Source organism: Oryctolagus cuniculus, chromosome 3 (assembly GCF_051225735.1).
Source record: "Oryctolagus cuniculus isolate XC-2025 breed Fujian yellow rabbit chromosome 3, ASM5122573v1, whole genome shotgun sequence".
NCBI lineage: Eukaryota > Metazoa > Chordata > Mammalia > Lagomorpha > Leporidae > Oryctolagus > Oryctolagus cuniculus.
The window spans coordinates 139,288,203-139,303,859 of NC_142869.1; the positions used below are offsets into that span (position 1 = coordinate 139,288,203).

Consider the following 15,657-nt stretch of genomic DNA (forward strand, 5'->3'; position numbering starts at 1 on the left):
GAGTTCTACCTCTTACTGACTGGGTAACTCCAGCAAAGCCCTTTAACAAATCTGTATTTCAATTTACCCACTAGAAAGATAAGGGTTCCTCCTTCCCAAGACTATCCTGAAGATTGAAATGTTGCCTACAAGAAGTTTATGCCTTAGGAGCCGGCGTTGTGATGCAGTGGGTTAAGCTTCTGCCTGCGAGCCTGGCATTCCATGCTCTACTTTTCATCTAGCTCTCTACGAATGCACCTGGGAATGCAGCAGATGATGGTCCAAGTACTCAGACCCCTGACACCTATGTAGGAGACCCAGATAGGGCTCCAGATTCCTTGCTTCAGCCTGGCTCGGCCCTAGCGATCACAGTCATTTGGGGGAGTGAACCAGCAAATGGAAGATCTTTCTCTCTCTGTAGTTCTGCCTTTCAAATCAATAAATGTAGAATATGATAAGCAGCACTTTCTCATTGCAGAAATGTGTATAAAAATATCCACTAACCAATAAATCTTATAATCATCTGCTTTTCCCTGCAGCAGGAAGGCCCAAGGGTTCAGCTTGGGGACAGACTGTCCAGGGACTGCTCTGCATTTCCACGTCCCAGTTCTGTGACCCTGGGCATGCTGCCTGGCCAGGTCCCTCAGGTGTGAGGATAGGAAGGTGTTTCCCTTACCAAGCTATTGTGAGCATTTGACCACCTGCCACACACTGTGCTGACTGCTGCTGTAGTGTGTGGGCTCTCGGTGTTTGCAGTAGCAGTTTTACTTGGATATTAGAAGGACATATGCAAATTTTAAAAAGAGGTCTAATTCTCCCTCTGAATAAGGGAAGAGACATCCCGTCTTCCCATGGAGTGTTTTCTTCAGGAAACTCGTCAGGTCTGTCTCTGTCTCTTGGGAATATGTGTACAGGTTGTAAGAAGCCTTGTGCCCACGTTTGGATTCAGGAATGTCTGTTTGAAGTGTGGACAGCAAGGGAGCTGGACCCCAGTTTCCCAGTCTCTTTGGGAGGGTGGCAGCCTGGCTATCTTTGTGGGAAATCTTCCTTTCCATTGCAGAACTGCCTCATGTTGAAAGGATAGGAGTTTGCTTTTCCTTTGCATAACCCATAATCCACAGATGGTTACCCCCAACTATCAGGTGAATTTAGGATGCACTATGTGTGTTAAATGGTACTGACAAGTTCTCTTCCTTGAGGCCTGGCTGGTGTTTATCATGAGGACGTGTGTAGAATGGGTTGCACCTGTTAAGCTCTATCAAAGGATGGGCTGGCTCTCTTTTTGTCTTTTCAGTCTCTTAGGAAATTGCCTGTGTTGCACATCACATTGTGGTTTAATTTTATTTATTTATTTATTATTTGAAAGGCAGAATAAGAGAGAGAGAGAAAAATAGAGAAAGAGAGAGAGAGAGAGAGAGAGAGAGAGAGAGAGGTCTTCCGTCTGCTGATTTACTCCCCAAATGGCTGCAATGGTCAGAGCTGGGCCAATCTGAAGCCAGCAGTCTCTTCCAGGTCTCTCATGTGGGCCATTTGCTGCTGCTTTCCCAGGCATATTATCAGGGAGCTGGATTGGAAGTGGAGCAGCTAGGACTTGAACTGGTGCCCATGTGGAATGCTGGCACCATAGGCAGCAGCTTTACCTATTACACCACAGTGCCGGGCCCTATAGTTTAATTCTTGCTCAATAATAAACCTATTTTCTTTCTTTAGACTTGTATGGAGAGGTTTCCTCAGGAGAAAATTTTGCTTTTTGTTATATTACTCTGTAGTCATGTTATTTGTTTTTAGTAATATTACCTGAATAATACATATTGATATATCTGTACTTGTGTATCTAATTTATTTATTTAGTACCTATCCCCTCTTTAAAAAAATTGTTTTTATTTGAGAGGCAGAGTCAGAGAGAGAGAGAGAGAGTGAGAGAGAGAGAGAGAGAGAGAGAGATCTTCCATCTGCTGGTTCACTCCTCAAATGGCTGCAACATCTAGGGCTGAGCTAGGCTAAAGCCAGGAACCTGGAATGCCACCTGGGTCTTCCACATGGGCAGCAGGAACCCAACCCAAGCAAACTTGGGCCATCAGCTTCTGCCTTCCCAAGCGCATTTGCAGGAAGCTGGATCAGAAGTGGAAGAGCCAGAACCCACAACACCTATCCTAAATACTCATCCTCTGTTGCACAGAACTTACATAGGAAAGGGACTTCCTTTTGAAAGTTTCTCAAGGGACACTAGAATCAGCATTATTAAAAAGTGGATCACTAATAATTGCCTATAAAACCCAACCAAGTTTGCCCCTTCTCCTTCCCAACCACTCTACAAGCTTCATTGGTATTATTAAGGCACAGATTTTTACAACCTTAAACACATTCTGTCTTCTAGGGACCTTTTGTTTCGCAGCATGTGAGCCTATGGTCTTGAGTGAGTCTTGAGTAGGCAGAGGGTTCAGGATCATGAGACTTTACATTGCCTTGATGACCACAGAGTTAATAGCCCTGGCCTTAATTCCCCACAAGGGTGCTTGTTGTAGTGAAATAAGGCTTTCAAGTAGGATATGATATATACTTCCTCTCTAGACCAAAGGGGAAGTGGACGCAGAGGCCAGGAGGCAGTTTGTGATCAAGATCCCGTGAACACTGTCCTCCAGCCCCAGTAGAGAAGTAACCAAGAATTAAGGCACTTAGTTGCTGTGCAATCCATCTCCGAATGGTAGACATTGGTTGGCCACAAATGACATAGCAGTAAGGAAAGTTAGAGATGGGTTGAACTGCAGAATTTCAGGACTTTCTGATTTGCAGAAGTAAGCAGACTATTCTCCAGCTTAAAGCTTTTTTGAAGCAACACGTTATTACTTGCTGTGGCCTGGATGTTGTTTGAGTTCCCAAAGTGCACATGAGCTGGTTGCTTGGTCTTTCATTCAGTGACACTGAGGAGTGATGGAACCTTTAGGGGGTGGGGTTTAGTCCAGGTCATTAGCTCACCAGAGTCACTGTCCTCAGAAGGGATTAATGTAGTTCTCATAGGTCCCCTGTTAGTTCTTGAGAGAGTGGGCTATTATAAAAAGAGCTAGCCCTATCCCTGACCTGCTCTGGCTTCCTGTCGTGCTCTGTGATCACTCTTGCACACACTGCTGTCATTGTGAAGCCTGTCTTGAGGCCCTCCCCAGAGCTGAGCAGATGCTGGCTCCATGCTCTCCAATCTCACAACCTTGAGGTCAATACAGCTGTTCTTATAAAGTGTTCAGCTTTAGTATTTTGTTATAACATCAGAAAATGGGCTAATACACAACTGAATATGCCCAGTTGCTTTGCTTAGCTCAGCCCCCAAGTCCTTCGTCTCTCCCTGTGCCCGCCTCGCCTCTTAGGTATCCACCTCAGACTGCACTCCAGGCTCTTGAACATGACCTGACCGTGTCTCACCCCTGGGCAGTGGCTCCTTCTGCTGGAAGACCTTCCTCAGGTTTCCTAACTGGTGACTACCTTCTCATGTTTCACATCTCATCTCAACTTGTGCTGCTGCAGGCATTTCCTGGGCTGCTCCCTTCTCTTCTTTGGGTTCCAATGATCCCTTATCAGAGCCCACTGTGTCCTTCTAGAGAGATACCCCCCAGAGCGCAAAGGCCACTTCTGATAAGCATCTGTGTGTGCCCCAAGTGCCCAGAGCAGGGCCTGGTGCAGGGTGGCTGCTCAATAACCCTGTTGTGTTTATTGAAAGGAGCCTTGTGCTCCTTATGGGCTGAACGGTGTCTCCCCAGCCTCCCCCATTGGAGGCCTGACTCCCAATGTGATTGTATTTAGAGACAGGCCCTCTTGGGAGGTAATTAAGGTTGCTGAGGTCATAAGGGTGGGATTCTAATCCAAGAGGACTGGCGTCCGTATGCGAGGAGGAGGAGACTCGGGGTGTGCCCCAGAGATGAGGCCATGTGAGGACATAGCATGAGGACAGCATCTGCAAGCCAGGCAGAGCAGCCCCAGGGGAAGCCAGACCCTCCACCCTTTGATCTTGGCCCTTGAAGCCTGCAGGACTGTGAGATGACAGACTTGCCTGCCTAAGCCACGTCTGTGGCATTTTGTTACGGCAGCACCAGCAGAGTAAAACAGGCACTGACAATCCCGACTGTCTTGTTTCGAAGGTCAGCATCCTGGGGCTCAGAGATGACGTGGGTTGCCCAAAGCCACCCAGCCAGTGAGCGTCGGAACTAAATCTCGCTCTCCTGACCGCGTTCACTCTTGGCTGGTTTTCAGTTGTTTCCCGCTCCTATGCACAGAACAGCCTTTTCCAAGTGAAGCATTAAGGAGTCTCCGTCCTGGGCACGAAGCAGAAGTGCAGCTGCTCCAGCGAAGGGCTCGAAGCCACACCCCGGCCGGCTTTGCCCCTCTTCCGCCCCTTCTCCATGTTGCACCTCTGCAGCTTTCTGAGGATTGTTGGAGTCTGCTTTGAAAACTACTGGTCTTTCGCTCAGCAGTCTAGGCACTAGCATCCTATACCAGAGTGCCTGGGGTCAAGTCCCCACTGATTTTTTTTTTTTTTAATATTTATTTGAAAGGTAGAGTTACAGAGAGGCAGAGGGGGTGGGGGTGGGGTCTTCCATCTGCTTGGGTCGGTAGACGATGAGATAAGCTGGGCTGGGAGTAGATGAAGAGGATTTCAGGGAGTAAAGTTCACTGCCATTGATGTGACTCCATCCTGGGTGCATGACACAGTCACTTAGAATGACGATGGATCTAAACTATGTGAGTGACCTCTGTGACATGTTAAATGAAAAAAAAAAGCAGAATATGATATAGCATACATAATACGATCCCATTTTTGGAAATCATTTATATTTATGTTTACATACACATACAAGAAAAGATGGCAGAATCTACCCTGTAATACAAATGGTAATTTAGAACTGAATAGTACATTTAGGATGTTTTTCACTTTCTGAAGAACAATCAGAAAAAAATAGATTTTGTTTGATTTTTTTTTTTGCGGTGAATTAAGCATGTGTTACTTTTATAACTGGGAAAAATGTGCTACTGTCATTTTGAAAATCAAATGCTTTGCAATGACAAGAAAATTAAACACGATGCCACCTCCAGTGTCCCCATGGGTTTGCATTTGCTTCTCTAAGACAGCGATTAGGAGCTGCTTTGAGGCCCTGAGCACACAAAACGGACAGCCCCGTGGGTGTTTGCAAACATCCCTCTGGCGCCTCCCTTGTGCGCCCCTGTGCATGCTTGCCGAATGGATGAGTGAGCCCTGAGAAGACCAGCTGTAAGGAATACACCAAGCATTGTCAAAGAAGAACCCTCTCGCAGGGCCTGCCAAAAGCCACCCACATGGAAAGAATAAGTTGCTGTGCTTAGATTCCTGGTAGCAGAATTAATGGGACTGTGCAGGGAGAGCCAGGAGTGAGTATAAGGCAGAACAGGGCAGGAGTTGTGTGGGTCCCTGTCCCGAAGACATTTCCCAGCATCCTGCCTGCCTCTCTGTCTTTGGTGACTGTCACAGATAGGAGCTGGGTGACACTCCCCATAGCACATGCCATTTCTCCCTCTGCCCCTGCTCTGCTCGCGGTGACGTTGTTCATATCCCACACGCAGCAGGGAGTAGGTGTCTGCTTAGAAACCAGGCCTCGCTCCCCTGTGCAGCTCAGGGGAATGGCACTCAGCCGACACAAGGGGGCGCCAGTTCACGGACTGGTCCCCCATTTGGCGTTTGGGTATCTCTGATAGGAGAGGGAACCTTGAGGTGCAAGCAGGCAAGGGACCCAGCGCTCCAGAAGGGCTCAACAGATTTGCTCTGGCAGCTGCATTAGTAGCCAAGCTATATACAAAGAATCTACTGCGGGAGATAAATGAAATGAAATGAAATAAATGAAATGAAATAAAAAATAAAGTTAAAACCTTCAGTGGCCACCTAATCTGAGGCAGTCTTGGCGGGAAGGGGATCGGGACACTGCTGGGGCAGCTCCCCGTGCCACTGTCCTGTCTATTTCCATCAGCTGGTGAGGCAGGACATGACAGGCAGCCTCCCAGGCCTTGTCCCCTCGACAGTGCCTCCCTGGGAGCCACAGTCAATCTCTCTTTCCAGGTTTAAAGCCAACAGAAACAGGATCCTTGCTGGCATTAGCTCAGCCCCTGCAGCCAGGCCGTCTGCTACAGGGGCTTTTGGAAGAGCCTGGCTTCTCTGCCCTGCTCCCATGGCCTCTGGCCTGACACCAGTGCTTCCTGTAGCCATTTACCTCGACTCTGGGCACTGGGGGCTTTTACCAGGCAAGCGCTTAGTGTCCACTGAGAAGGGGCGGCCTCCCTGTCATTTCTAAAGGGACAAGCATGTGGCCATTCAGCTGCTTAGTGTCAGCCGCTCCGTGTGAACACTAAACCAGGGTTACTACTGTCCCTGGGAGGGGATGGGGCAAAGATGAGGATGCACAAATGCTTCCTTGGCTGGGGAGGGGGAGTCTGGGGTCTGCTCTGTAGGTTGCAGCAGGGGAAGCTCCCTCTTGGATGTTTCCTCATCCCAAGGACTGAGTGAGGAGAGAGGAGGGGAGGAAAGAACACCTTTAGGGCACGAGACAAGGATTGCTCCTTCCTAAGAAAAATAGACTGAGTGTGCATCCATATGGGGATGGTGCAGTACACCAGGAAGGGGGTAGCAGGCTGGATCTGAACATTTCTGTTTATCGAGGTAATGTGCACCTACGATTACAAACGATCAAAACGTGCAAGGGATCCTGTGATGAGGAGAGCTGCCCCACCTTGCCTGTGCCCAGTCCTGCTTCTCCGAGACAGCCTCCTTCAGTAGTTCCCAGTTCCCAGTTATTACTGTGCTTCCTCCAGGAGTCCCAGTAATGTGCCCAGTTCCTCCTGTTCATTAATGTACGAGTTTTATACCATGGATGTTGAGACCCTGGTGGAAAAGTGAGGATTCGCCTCTGTTTGCACACCTTTCTCTCCCCATTTTGATCTGATGGCCTTAAAAAAATATTTATTTACTTATTTGAAAGGCAGAGTTACAGAGAGAGAGGGAGAGACCTTCCATCTGCTGGTTCACTCCCGTGGCATTGAACTCCACTCACACAAGCAATGACTTGCTCTGTAACCACGGTGGCTTGAGTGTGTCTTCCAAAGTTCACATGTTGGAAACTGAATCCCCAAATTCACACGTTAATTCTGCTTTGAGGTGGGGCCTTTGGGCAGTAACTAGGATTAGAAGAGTTCTTAGGGAGTGGGTCTCCCGTCATGGCATCAGTGGCTTTGTAAGCAGGGGAGGAGAGACCCGAGCTAGATTCTTGCTCTGTCTTGCACGGTGATGCCCTGTGCTATGCAATGAGGCAGCAAGAAGCCTCAGCAGGTGCTGAGCAAATACTGCACTGCCCTCTTGGTCCTCCCAGATTCTGGAACCATGAGTGAAATAAACCTGTATTCCTTATAAATGACCTGGTCTCAGGTATTTTATTACAGCAATGGAAAATGGACGAGGGCAATAGCATGCCCGTTACTGAATGCTGTCCCCTGCCTGTCTCAATTGCTCACCCCCTACCAGTGTTTCCCTTACACTCTCCTTAAACAAGCTGCCCACACTTAAGTCCTTTTTTCGATACCTGCCTATGGGGAACCCAAGCTAGAATAATCTTTGACAGGTACTTGGCAGGCTGATGTACCAAGATGGGTTTAGCAGCTGAATGGACATTTTAATTTGAGCTGAAGCGGGGGGCGGGTAGGTGGGTCGGGGAGCAGTCCTTTTACCCCAACAATGTTCTTTGATCATAAGATAGACAGTTCTCTTTCTCATTTCATTTTGCCTTTGGCCACGCACTGTGTAGCGAATGCTGTTGGACCCCTGTCGGAACTCAATGGCCATCTCCGTAACACTGATGGGGAAATGGCTGCCATGGATAACCAGCTTTGGCAAGAGCTATGGTTTATAGGAGGAAAGTCCCAAGGCAGATTCTCCCAAATCCACAGCTGAACGTTGAGAGTGGACTACCCCAGTCTCCCCTTCTCTTGATCCCAGAGACCCAGGGAGGCCTGAAGAAGTTTTAGAGTGACTTCTGGACCGTGCTTAACGTCTAGGTGGAGCAGCTTTGCCCCTGGGAGACTCCATTAATATAATTTTGCAATAAAAATTTCCTATTGCCTAATCCCATTAGCTCTGTTTATGTACAGTAAATGGATAAAAGCTGATTTTGTGATTTGGTAATTGTGGATGCATAATTTTTCAGCATTTCAAATGTGGAATAAAGAAGAGTTTTTCTGGGTTCAGTGTGTGGCACAGCCAGTTCAACTGCCACCTGCAATGCCAGCATCCCATATTAGAGTGCTGGTTTGAGTCCTGGCTGCTCCACTTCTTCTTTTTTTTTTTTTTTTTTTTTTTTTTTTTTTTTTTTTTTGAGAGGCAGTTAGACAGTGAGAGAGAGAGAGACAGAGAGAAAAAGTTTTCTTTCCGTTGGTTCACCCCACAAATGGCCGCTACAGCCAGGCACTTCCTCCTGGTCTCCCATGCAGGTGCAGGGCCCAAGCACTTGGGCCCTCCTCCACTGCCTTCCCAGGCCCCAGCAGACAGCTGGACTGGAAGAGGAGCAACTGGGACAGAATCTGGCGCCCCGACTGGGACTAGAACCCGGGATGCCTAGTGAGCTGCGGCGCCGGCTGCTGCTCCACTTCTGATCCAGCTCCCTGCTAATGTGCCTGGGAAAGCAGCGGAGGATGGTCCAAGTCCTTGGGTCCCGGCTTCTCATGTGGGAGACCTGGAAGAAGTTTCTGGCTTTGGCCTAGCCCAGCCCTGTCCGTTGTGGCCATTTAGGGAGTGAATTAACAGATAAAAGGTATCTCTCTCTCTCTGTCACTTTGCCTTTCAGATAAATGAACAAGTAAATCTTTTAAAAAAAGTTTTTCTATGTGTGGAAGAGGAGATCTAGAAACCCAGACATGACCATTTATTGGAATAAAATAGGGACATTCCTTTTCTTTGAGCAGTGACCACAAAACAGCGGTAGCAAAAAACAGAAAAATCAAGAGCTTCATTTTTCCAGCTCTCCTAATAAAGAACACCTTAGACCAACAGTCAGTAGCCATTCTTAAATAATCTGTACGTTTTCTTCCTTTTGCTTCACTATTCATTCAACAAACACCACTAACTGAGCACCTGTGATGTCTGTGTGAGACACTGTTGTAGGTGTGGAGGTGCAGCAGTGGACAGAAGAGTAAGTCCCAGCTCCCATAAAGTTCATATTTAGATGGGAAGGCAGGCAGTAAGCAAATATATATATAATATATATTTGTATAATTATATTTGTATATAAGATAATACATTACATATATTATATATATATATGGCAAATTTTAAATGCTGTGAAGAAAAAGAAATGGAAAGTGAGGGAGCTGGAGAGCTACTGAGGTCCACCTTCTATGTGGAGGCACCAGCAGAGGCCAAGGCAGGAGAGACAGCCAGGAAGCCAGGGTGGCTGCAGACAGGAGAGGATCCACAATGTGGGTGGGACGACGCCCCTGCAGGCCCTAAGACCATGGTAAGGCATTTTGAGCTTATTAGTTTTTCAAAACTTTTTTTTTTTTTTTTTTTTTTGGAGAGGCAGGGAGAGGGAGGAGAGAGGAGAGACAAAGAGAAAGACTGATGACTCGCAAGTATGCATTTGCTTGGTTCACTCCCCCAAAACTCTCAATAGGCAAGTCTGGGCCAGACTGAAGACAGGAGCCAGGAAGTCCATCCAGGTCTCCCACATGGGTGGCAGAGGCCTGAGTACTTGGGTCATCATCTGCTGCCTCCCGGTGTGTGCACTAACAGGAAGCTGGAATTAGACACAGAACTGGGACTTGAACTCGGGCTTCCGATATGGGATGTGGGTGTCCTAAAAGGCATCTCAAGTGCTGCACCGAGCACCTATCCTTAGGATTTATTCCTAATGTGATGGGAACCACGTGGTAGAGGGATTCAAGTGGCTCTGTGTGGCACAGCAGGTACAGGTGGGAGTCACTGGAGTGTGTGGGGAGACACGATGCCAGCTTGGACCAGGCTGGGAGTGGTCGAAGTGGTGAGAGGGGGCTCTGCATTTTTAAGGCAGAGCTAGTAGAATTTGATGATAGGTTAGATGGGGAGTGTGTACAGTTTGGGGGGACTCATGGGCCACTTGGATGAATGGGATGAGAAACACTGGGGGAGAAATTTCTATTTGAAGCAAAGTCAGACATCAGGTAGTGATGTGGAATAGGCCTTAGACATAAAGTTCTGGAATACAAGGAGGAGGCTGGGACTGCAGCCGCATATTTAGGAATCCTCCATTGTAGGGATGGTGTTTAAAGCCCCGAGATTGGGAGAATTCACGGAGGGGCGGTAGAGGGAGAGCGGGGAGACCCAAGGACTGGGCCCCGGGCCATCCCCAGCTGTGGAGGGAGGAGAAACCGTCTGCGAGCAGTAAGGGAGCTCCTTCCACCATCGATGGCAGCTCCCTGGCAGTTACCCAGATGGTAAAAACAGGTACCCTGTGCTCCTCCTGGGGCAGGGTGGGCAGGCCAGGGCCTGCCCTGTTTTCTAACAGTCCATGCCTCATCTACACACCTCCTTAGCACTGAGTGCCAGGGAGCTAGGGGACAGGACGGGGGTGCCCAACTTCCTCTGCCTTCTCCCCCTCTCCCCCTACCTCAATTTCCCATCTTCCCCGCCTGCTTCCCACTGTCTCCACCAGCCAGCATCCTTGGGGCTGAGTGTGGGGTGGCCCAGCACAGACTCCTTCCTTTACAAATGCCTACACCGTCCCTTCCCTGAGGCTTAGCTCATGGGCAAGGTTGGTTTTTCCGTTAAATATCCATTTACTAATTGGAAATTCATTAAGCCTTGCAAAAATGCCAGCATGCACATCCCTCTGAAAGGGGAGCTTACTCGCTTTTCACAGTTCAGTATGAATCACTTTAATCAGATAATCGGCTTACCTACCTCCTAATGGCTGATTGACATCGCTCTGCACTATATTTTCTTTTAAAAAAATCTAAGAATACAGTAGAGATTCTCTAGCAGTGTCAGGCATAAGAGTCACTTAGAATGCAGATTTCTATGTTCTAGTCCCAGAGATTCCAATTCAGCAGGTCTGGATGATCCCAGTGCCAGTGTGGGTGCTTCCTGAGCTGCACTGGGAAATGTGGAGAGCACCTGCCAAGTCCCAAAGCCAAGGGCGGTGCAGGCCCCCAAGCTCCGTCCAGAAATGCAAATCACCTACCTGGGAAGCCTATTGGCTCCTGGGAAAAATTCACCCTAACTAGGAAGGGGCTGCTGGTAGTAGTTACTACCTGAGCTTATAGCTGGTGTAGCAGTGGCCAGTTTCTAGTTGTCTTGCCTGCTGGTGTCTCTCCTGCACCATCGCTGAAATCTCAGTCTGCTGCCTCTATCTGACTGCTCTGGTGAATACTTTCGCCACCCTGGACACTAGCCTCGGTGTGTCACTTCCAGCGACAGATGTTGAGGAGCGGATTGAATCGAATTTGGGGGGGTCATGGAGCATTTCTGAATAGGACAAACTTGGTGAGCTGCTAAAATGGAGACTTTTGACAGGACAGAGAACTAAGTGTCTGACGTTGTCTGATGCCTTTTCCATGGTGGGGGGGGGTGTTGGCACTGGAACCCACGCTACAGCGCCCTCTGCAGGGTAGTACTGAGCACCTGCCACACCCCATGCGCTGGAAGCACCTGCTGGGCACTCTCTCATCCCTCCCTTCCTCTCAGGGAAGGGCCCTTACGCTGTTCACAAATCAAAGTGGCCACAGAGGTTCTAGACCAGATCTGGAACCGACTTCACGTGCTTAGCCGTGGCCTTGCATTCCCGAAAACGGGCAGAGTCAGGGCTGGCAGATCAAAGGGGAAGTTTGCCAAGGGGGTCAATTTCAATGGCTAGGTGAGGCCCACTCTTCCCTCTGGGGTGGGTTGCTTTGGTGCCACCTGGTGGCCGCTCACGGAGACTCGCAGTCAGTGAAATGCGTCACAACTCCGCAAGAGGGAGCTAGCAAACCCCCACTCCACTCAGAAATTCCAGACAGCTCCTATTAAAGCTGAGTCCCTCAGCACCTGTCTCAGTGACGCACTACACACGGATTTCCCAACGACAGGCCCCTGCCCTGTAAGCTGATCACACACTTCCCCTTAACGTCTTGGGCAGGGAGAACTGCTCATGTTCATTAAACAGAGGGGAAGAGCTCCTTGGGTTTCTGTATTCCACCAGGCCTGCTTCTTTCTCTAACAGCCGGTCTGCCCTGGCACTAGTGGCTAAAAATAGACCCAGTGTAATACAATTCATCAACAACCAGCTGCCAGGATGGAGCTTCATTTAAGTGGCATCCAAGAAGAAATGCCACATATTTCACATGACCATTTATTAACATCAATTTTAAGAGTCCCCCAATAGGAACTCTCTGACATACACCTTGGAGAAAGAGAACGCTAGAATGTTGTGTAGAGATCTCGGCGCTGTCAGGTCACAGTCTTAGTCAAGGTTAAATAATGCTTTGGAAGCTCTTTTCCTTAGTTTGAAAACTCCCTTGGTTCCTATTTACTTTATAGCTTTTTTTTTAACTTTTAAAAAATGTTTAAAAAAAGAGTTATTCATTTATTTGGAAGTCATGATGATCTCTCTCTCTCTCTCTCTCACTCTCAGTCTCTCTCACTCTGTGGTGCTCCTATATGGAATGACGACCCTGTAAGCAGTGGCTTTAACCCCCTGTGCCACAATGCCAGCCCCTTCTGTATTTTTAGTTGCCAATATGACAACCCTAATTTTACAGAATGATCCAGTTCTTCACTCATATCTTCTTCAGCAGAGTGCTAGAATTAAGATACAAGGAAGGGGTAGATGGGGCCCACATTGTTGTGTAGTAGGTTAAGCCTCTGCCTAGAAGGCTGGCATCCCATATGGGAGACAGTTTATGCACCGGCTGCTCCACTTCCAGTCCAGCTCCCTGCTAATGCACCTGGCAAATCAATAGAAGATAGCCCAAGCTGCCACCCACGTGGGAGACCTGAATGCAGTGCCTGGCTCCTAGCTTAGGCCTGGTTCAGCCCCAGCTGTTGTAGCCATTTGAGGAGTGAGCTAGCGGATAGAAGAGCGCGCTGTCTCTCTGCCTTTCAAATAAATTAAATAAATCTTTAAAAAATGCAGGATGATTAGTTAAATTTCAGATAAACACGGAAATTTTTTAAATATAAATGTATCTAAAACATTGCATGGTTTGCCCAGGATTTCCTTGTTTTAGAACTGAAAGTTTCACATTTGGGAATGGCTTCGGTCCCAGGAAATGAGGACTGTTCATCACCCTAAGTACAGCATAAACCGTACCCCTAGCTTGGGGACTTACCATTCACTGAAAAGTCCTAATGTATAACAGCTTCGTTGAGGTACAATTTGCATCCGATGAGGTACCTCTTAAGGCATACAATTCAGTAATATTTAGTATACATACACACACACGATTGTGCAAACGCCACTAAGCACTGTGAACAGGGGCACTCTTGAAAATCTCCCATCTTTTTCTGCACAAGTCTAATATTAATTAATCCAACAGGTCAGATGCCAAATAGAGGCCATTGTGAATTTAATATTAAGGGGAGACGCTCTTCCTCGTACTGGGCATCAACTGTGATTTGCCCAAATTAATTTAATATCCAGAGTGAGGCTAATATTCTGAGCATTCTAATAACAAAGAGAAGTAGAGACATGAGATTCCAGCAGCTTCCAGCCCGTATATGGATGACACTTCTTGGAAATCCTATCGCATTCCTGGGGCTCCCCTCCTGTTCACCCCAACAACCGCGTTTGTGTCAGTGAGGGAAGACCCACGGGTCAGTTTTCATGCCCATGCGCCCTTTTTACCTATTCCATCTCATTTCTGCCCCTGACTTCACAATTCCCCCTGCCCCCACAAAAACACGGCCAGCCTCTATTGTACCATTAGTACATCCAAGACTAGCTTTGTAAAATGGGTGCAACCAACGCGTCTCTCCAGGGGCCTTGCCTCCCATTCTGAGATTTCCCACTCTGCACAGGTGACTTCTGCAGAAGGCAGTTTGCCATCAGGCCCTGTGGGGAGCAGCTTGGACTAGACTAAGTTACTGGAATTAAGACTTATTCTATGCATCTGCTCTCCTATGGGGAGCAGCTCGGACTAGACTAAGTTACTGGAATTAAGACTTATTCTATGCATCTGCTCTCCTACAATATGGCGCTGGGAGAGGAGAAAGCAGCTTCTACCCAGCTGCCTCCAGTTCAACCAATAAACTGTAGGACTTGCTCCTGATTGGAGAGCAGCGTGCTCGGCGTGTGGGCAGCCGAGTTGGGATTGGCGGAGGAGGACTATAAGGGAGGAGAGAGACGGCATGCACCGGGAACATCTATGGGGAACATCTAAGGGAACCTGTGCAGCCCCCGAGAAGAGCCGGCCGGCGGTGTGCCGCTCCCCTGCGGAAGTGGGGAATGTGGCCAGGGGGAACTGCCCTTCCACGGAGGTGGAAGGGATAGTAGCCAACCCGGGAAGAACCAGCAGCAAACCCGGGGAGGGCCGAGCAGACGAAAGAACAGCGCAGGGTCCTGTGTTGCTCCTCCACGAAGAGGGGGAGCGACATAATGGTGCCGTGACTCGGATATGAAGCCTAGTCAGGGTCTTGTGTCGTTCCCCCACGAAGACGGGGAGCGACATAATGGTGCCGTGACTCGGATAGGGAACTTAGGACGAATATGAAACTTAGGAGGGAAGAAATGACTCGGATTAGGAAACCTAGAACGGATAGCAAACTTAGGAGGGAAGAAATGGGAAGAACTGGGAAATTACCGGAGAGAGAGACTAGCAAACAGCCTAGGGAAAAGCCGGACGAAAAGAGGTGCCGGAAGAAGCTGTTGAAAGCCTAGGCATAGACTCGTATACGGACTACGGGGGGAAGCTGGGAGAAATCTTTAAGGTCGAAAGCGAAAGTGAAAGCTAGAACAAACAGACTCGGACGCGGACTGTGGGGAGAGGCCAGGAGAAATGAGGGAGGAATATCGTTGGAGGAAAGCTTGGGGAAACATACCGGGTAGAGAAAAATGTTAGGGAAATTGAAGCTGCGGGGGGCAGGCCGAGGCGGAAACGAAAGCCACTTTGGGATTCTCAAGTTAGCCCGGGAATAGGGGGCGAAAAGTTGAAACTAGAAGCTGAGACGCAAGCCAGGTTGGGATCCGTCTGATTAGCCCGGGGAGCAAAGGACGGGAAGCCAAACCGTGGGGCGGAGACGTACGCTGGGTTGAATTCGCCAGGCTAGCCCGGGGAACTTGGATTGAATGCTAGTGGTGGAGACGCAAGCTACGCTGTGTTACTCGCGGAAGCCGCCGCGTGCAGAGAGAGCACGGGGCGTGAATAGATAGGGAACGCTGGCGTAGGCCGTGGTTCAGACGCGAAAGGGTTAAGCGTGGAGACCGCGGAGCGCGCGAAGCCGGGAAGCCGCGCAAAGCCGGGAAGCTGCGCAGATGAGAGAGGCGCGCGGGCTGAAGCGGCGCAGAGCCGGGAACCCGCCGGCGGGGCGAGGTGCCGGAAAGCCGCAGGGATAAGAGAAACAGAAGTTTAGAAGTAAAGTGAGAAAAATAGGAATGCTGGAGGATAGAAGTAAAATGGGAGAAATAGGAATGCCCGGAGATAGAGAAATAGAGAAATAAAAAGGCCTCCCTA

At 48.8% G+C, this 15,657-nt stretch overlaps 2 long non-coding RNA genes across 6 annotated transcripts in view; one reads left to right on the forward strand and one right to left on the reverse strand.

The window, feature by feature from the left end:
• LOC149127530 (uncharacterized) overlaps positions 1-15,657 on the forward strand; it is a 70,413-nt gene that overhangs the window by 30,102 nt on the left and 24,654 nt on the right. Inside the window, exon 3 of one of the 4 annotated variants that reach the window (XR_016230990.1) lies at positions 4,219-4,493. The exons of the other annotated variants lie outside the window; for them this stretch is intronic. This is a non-coding gene — a long non-coding RNA (uncharacterized LOC149127530). Of the gene's footprint in view, positions 1-4,218; positions 4,494-15,657 lie in introns of those variants that run through there. 4 annotated transcript variants of the gene reach the window in all.
• LOC103348693 (LHFPL tetraspan subfamily member 3 protein) overlaps positions 1-15,657 on the reverse strand; it is a 569,591-nt gene that overhangs the window by 8,986 nt on the left and 544,948 nt on the right. The gene's annotated exons all lie outside the window — the stretch shown is intronic.